Source organism: Lathyrus oleraceus, chromosome 6, assembly GCF_024323335.1.
Source record: "Lathyrus oleraceus cultivar Zhongwan6 chromosome 6, CAAS_Psat_ZW6_1.0, whole genome shotgun sequence".
NCBI classification, from domain to species: Eukaryota; Viridiplantae; Streptophyta; class Magnoliopsida; order Fabales; family Fabaceae; genus Lathyrus; species Lathyrus oleraceus.
Window position 1 is genome coordinate 8,470,498 of NC_066584.1, and position 6,786 is coordinate 8,477,283.

Here is a 6,786-nt window from a genome sequence, read left to right on the forward strand (position 1 = left end):
TTCCTTTTGGTGGTGGTGTAGGATATGTCATTCGGCAGGGTGAGTTGTCGAATCGATGAAGGTCACATGATCTATTCCTCCGTGAGAGCTCAGATCTAGTTGATGGAGACTTAACTTCTCTATCATGTCGATGTATAATACGTTATATGCATTTACGACATTTTACGGGGAACTCTGGCATGTGATTAGCGATGATAATTGTTATAACTAGTGGCAACACCTTGCCTGAGGCTTCATTTATCATCTTTGTGATTTAGAAATCCCAACAATAATCGATATTTTCCTCGCAATCTGGTATTGTTTGTTGCTTCGAGAAGGATCTCTAGTGACAGATCTAGGATGGTTGTTGTCACGGTGTGCATCTCACCGATGATCGATAATTGGCATGGAGCGAGAGTAGAAGATTTAACAAAGATCTTCAGTGCGACGTATGAGGTAATCGTCTCTATCTCTCGGTAGTTCCAATAGGAATCTTACTTTAGATTTATGATGATCTATTTGAAGAATTTTGCGGGAATTAGGAATTAATTCTCACTTGCGGCGTCATTGTTCAGTTGATACTACAGAAAACACATATAATGACGGTTGTGAAACACATATAATGACGGTTTTACGTCCGTTGTTAGGTAGCGCGTGATTGTTTGTATGTTGGTTTCTGCAATGGGCATGTGATTGTGGTTATAAGCTAGGTGGTGTTTTACCTATCAAAACGGTTATATTAAACAGTCTTTGTGATATATATTTAGGTCATGTGTTCGAAACCCAACATCAGCAATTTATTTAGAATATAATTAACATTTCACCACGATTACAGAAGATAACTGTTATGGAAAGTACCATGAGTTTATTATAAAATATGTAGATTGTTTGTTTTTCCCTACATCTCACTAAACATATACAACCATTAAAATTGATGTAGAAGATAATAATTTGAAAAATTAAATTAATCTTGAAAAACAACTTAAACAAATCACTGTTTTTCAAATTGTCTTCATACCGTAATTTATCTCTTGCTACTTAACACATAGTATTTGATTCAATTCCCAGAGTTATTCAAAGCAATGGTTCATTCCTAGTTTATTTTACAAAGCATCAATATGTTGACTAATTCGGAATCATCATCATCTTTATCATGATCATTATTTTAATCAACGATGAAAATTGTTATGATGACAGCGATGAAGACGATTCAATTTCTCAACAAATTTGATATTTTGCAATATAAATTAATAGAGAACGATTTGTGATTTGAAGAACTAGGGGCAATAAATCAAGTTCTACATGTTAAAGACAGATAGATGAATTACGAGATGCATGCGATTCGAAAAATATGTTTGACCTAAGTTGCATTTTAAATATAACTTGATTTTCAACTTATTACTTTCAAATAATTTTAAATGAATGCATGTTCAATGAATGGTTAGTGAAAAAAACAATTTACATACATTATAATAAACTCAACAATAACATATATGAACAATATACACTTATCAACAACAACAACAACACAAACCATTTATGAACAAGAACAACAACAACAACACATACCATTTATGAACAACAACAACAACAAAATATATCAACATTTATCAACAAAACAATAATAACATGCCTTTTATTGAAATGATTCGTGGAATGATCTAAAGTTGATCTACTCTGTGTTGCTATGAAGAAAAAATACTAGGCGGGTGAAGCTTCCAAAATAGCTTCATACTTCTTATATTATTTCTCCATAGTAATACAAATCATTTATGAACCACACCCATAATATGAGTTCTCTTGAACTAGATTTTGAAATATAAACTGCTTTCAGAATGTTAACCTGTTTTAAAAACATAAACTAGAATTAACATAAACAGAAACATGACCCAAAAAGGAAGCAAATCATGTCAAATGAAGAAACATTTTTTAAGAAGAACTAGTGTCATACATGGAACAAATATGAGAAATGTAAGAAAGGTAGTGAAAAAGATTACCTTTTAGTTTGAAGAAAGTTATTAGGACGAGTTTGCTGCATTGGAAGAGAGAAATGTTAGGGTTTTATTTTGAGAAATAAAGGAAAAAAAACGTATTAATAGCATGGAAGAAAGCATGTGAATAAGAAGACGAAAGAAAAAGCAGATGAACTTGATTACCTTGAAGATGCTAATGAGGACGAGTTAAATGCATGTGGAAGAGGGTGATGTTAGGGTTTTGTTAAGAGAGTGACGACTATTATAAGGGAAAGGTTGATAACTACGTTTATATATATATATATATATATATATATATATATATATATATATATATATATATATATATATATATATATATATATATATATATATATATATATATATATATAACTTATCACCACGGCTATTAAAGTAAACTGTGATAATATGCAAGTAATATTCACAACGGTTTCTGATATTAACTGTGATGATAAGTATTTTTATTTTAGTATATTTATAAGAGTATAATGACAACCTCTTTTTATAACGAAAAGAAGAAAAAATTGTTGATGTTGGAATTGAAGCCAGTAACCTTTAATATATCGAAACGGTTGTGTTGAAGGACCGTGATAAAATGTATTTTATAAAATATTAAAAAATTAAGGCGAGCGAATATCAGTTATTACTGTTATTGCTTGAGGCACTTTTAGCGAGGAGAGAAAGAGAGAATAAGGAAATAAGGATTATATTATTGAATTGAATGATAATACTGAATTACAAAGTGTCTATTTATATACACTTAAGTGACTTGAATACTAAATAAAATAACAAACTAAGTAACAAACTCTAAACCCTAATTATCTTTGGCCTTGGGTCACACAACTTAACTTGGATTATATCTAATATCTCAATATACCCCCTATAATCCAAGTTGTCAAAACACACTAATCATTTTCGATCTAAATTATTCCTAATTTCTTTCTCAACGTTAGGAACCTGTCGGTCTTCAATCTTTTGATGAAAATGTCGCCAATTGTGATTCACTTGAGCATTTTCTTACTTCAAGTTCACCTTGATTTACCTTATCCCTTAAGAAGTGAAATATAGCTTCTATGTGCTTCCTTCATCCATGCAAAACTGGATTCTTTATAAGATTTATGGCTGACTTGTTGTCAATCTACAGTACCAGAGGTTTCTTCACTTCAACCTCGATCTCTTCCAGCACATATCTGATCCAAATTGCTTGACACACGACATAGGATTCTGCTATATATTCAGGCTCACAAAATGATAATGCCACCACGGGTTGCTTTCTCGAGCGCCATGAGATTGGGGCGCCAAATACTTGAAAGAAATATCCATTATTTCTTCTTCGATCTTCCTTATCTCCACACCAATCAGCATCTAAATAACTGGTAACTATAGCTTCTTTTCTTTTAGAGTCTCGTCGAAATAAAATTCCATAGTTTGTCGATCCTTTTAAGTATCTCAGGATTCTTCTTGCAGCCTTCATGTGTGACACCCTTGGTTCAATCATATATATGCTCACTAATCCGACTGAGAAACATATATCAGGTCGACTGTTGCATACACATCTCAGAGATCCGACAAGTTGCATCGACTTTGTCTTCCTATCCGTGCTTCTCCAACTTCGAATTTGGTTCGATAGGCGAAGATGCAAGAAGAAATTTAAAATTCCTTGCTTCGACATTTGTAATTCTATCCTGAATCTCTTTAGTATCTCATTGACACACTTTCTTTGATGTAGCACCATCCCTTGCTTTGACATTTGTAATTCTATGCCTAGGAAGTATAACAACTTTCCCAGATTCGACATTTCAAATTCCTTCTTCATCAGCTCTTTGAACTTTGACAAGTTCTTCAAGCTATTTCTAATTACTAGCAAGTCATCGACATATAAGCAGATGATTTTTATATCTCATGCCACAACCTGGACATAGACACCATACTCAAATTTGCATTTGACGAATCCCAATTCGACCAAGTATGAGTCGATCTTCTTATTCATTGCCCTAGATGTCTGCTTGAGACCATATAGCACTTTGTGCAACTTGTACACTTTACTTACGTCCTCCTAAATCACAAACCCATGAGGTTGTGTGACATACACCTTTTCATCTAAAGGTCTATTCAAAAATGTCGATTTCACATCTAAGTGAAATATCGACTAGCCTTGCTTACATGCCAAAGCTACCACTAGTCGAACAGTTTTCAATCTTGCGACAGGTGCAAAGACTTTAGAGTAGTCGAGTCCTACTCGCTGAAGAAATCCTCGAGCTACCAATCTCGCCTTATATCTTTCTATCGGTCCATCAACATTGTGTTTCAACTTGAACACCCAATTCACTTCGATAACTTTTGTATGGGCTAGGAATTCTACCAACTCCCATATGTTGTTTCTTTAGATTGCTTATAACTCTTCGATCATAGCAGACTTCCACTTCATATTCTTTAAAGCCTCGCTATAGTTGATTAGTTCAGCACCTTCAAGTAAAGCAAAATAAACTAGTTCTCCGTCTGTTATGACTTCATCATCATAAACCACTTCATAGTCTTGAAGTCTTGTTGGATGAGCTCTAGTTCTTTGAGGTCTCTGACTTGTGATAGGCATAAACTCCCTGACTTCGAATGTGTTGGGTATGTCAGCAACAACTTCGACTTCAACTGAAATATTGACAATCTTTGACTTCTACATCATTACTTGCTTCGTCGAAATCAGAACTCATCAATGACTTGTCAATTGCATTACTAGAATTCCAATCCCAAGCAAAATTTCCGTCAATCACAATATCTCGACTAATCATAATGTTTTGATTAATTGGATTGAACATCTTGTATGATCTAGTCTCATGATATCCTACCAGAATCATAAGTTCACTCTTATCATCAAGCTTCTTTCTTCTTGCATCAGGAACATGCTTGTAACACATAGAGCCAAACACCTTCAGAACCTTGTTCTTCATGCTTCTTGGTAGGGCACTGTCATTATATAAACAGCAGTCAAAACAGCTTCACCCCATAAGGATTTTGGAAAATTCTTCTGCTTCAGCATGCATTTTTCCATGTCCAATATTGTTCTGTTTATTCTTTCTACTATTCCATTATGTTTATGAGTATAAGGAGAAATTACCTCATGATCAACACCATGTTCTACATAAAATGCTTCAAATATCTTGGATAAGTATTCGCTACCTTCATCTGTTCGTAACACCTTGATCTTCTTTTCACTCTGGTTTTCGACAAGCATCTTGAATCTCTTAAAGATTTCGAATACTGCATCCTTTTTCTTGATTGCATAGATTCAAAACCTTCGACTAAATTCATTGACAAACGAAATAAAATACATGTTTCCACCAGTGGCATGCTCCTCAAAAGGACCACATATGTATGAATATACAACTTTGAGTGTGTAGGAGGATCTCATCGGCATAATCGAAATGAAAAACTTCTTGGACTGCTTTTTGACTAGACAACTTTCGTAGAGTTTATCGAGCATCTCAAGACTTGGTATAACAGTTACCATATCTTGAGTGATCAGTTGATTGAGTGACCTAAAATTTATATGGTCAAACCTCATATGCCACAACCAACTATTTTTATGGTCGACAACTGTTTCAGACATTGTACCTCAGTCGAACTAGTCATGGTCTTAAATGTTCTATTCTTCGACATGGGAGATTTCAAGACCAAGTTATCCTGGATGTTGAAAAGTTATAAGGCTTCATCTTTCATAACCACTAAGAACCTCTTTTCGACCAGTTATCCAACACTTAGCAGATTACACTTCATTCCAGGGACATAGAGTACATCTTTGTTCAAGGCTTTCGCTTCATAACTCCTTTGAATAAATATGTTGTCAATACCTTCAACTTGCAACGAGCTAGTATCAGCAAGTTTGACCTTGCTCTTCTTCGACTCGTCGAAATCTACTAACCATACTTTTTGACCAGTCATGTGATTCAAGCAGCCTTAGACGAGGAACCAGATCTTGGATTTGACATGGTCATCTGCAACTGCAGCCATAACCACCACATCATAAGAATAATTTGAACCTTGATGTGCAAGGTTCTCTCCTTCATCTTTGCCTTTTGTCGATCCCTTGTCTTTCTTGTACCAACAATGCTTGGCCAAGTGACCCCACTTTTCACAGTTATAACATTGCACGCCTTTTTTCCCTTCTTTGTATTTCTGATAGGAATTTCCTTCTCCTCTTTTCGAGGATTCATAGGCTCTATCATCGACCTTATTCTTGTGAGGATTCGACCAAGATTTTTTGCCCAGGGTCTTGTCGATTTTGCCTTTAAACTTCTTGGAACCACCACTCTTCTTCCATGACTAAGCATGTAGTGGTTGTATTGATTCTTGAACTCCTTTCTTTTCTACAATCCTAATCTCATGCGCCTCTAACGAACCAACCAAATCTTCCAGTTTTAGGGTTTCAAGATTGTTGGATTCTTGAATAGCTACAATAACGTGATCAAAGTGAGAGGTCAACGTACCCATTACCTTTTCAACTATCATCTTATGAGTTAGGGTTTCACCACAACCCTTCATGAGATGGACGAGTTTCTGCACCTTCGACACATAGCCTGCAATTTTTTCGTCTTTTCCCATCGACAACAATTCATATTGTCGTCGCAAAGTTTGCAACTTGACAACCTTAACTTTATCGCCTCCTTCATAGTACTTGACAAGAATATCCCATGTCTCCTTCGCCGATTCAGTATGAGCAATTATGTCGAAATTAGTTGCATCAACCACCAATTGGATGTAAAATGCCGCCTTACAATCCTTCTTTTTGGCATCCTTGTGAGCGGTTCTCTGTGCGTCG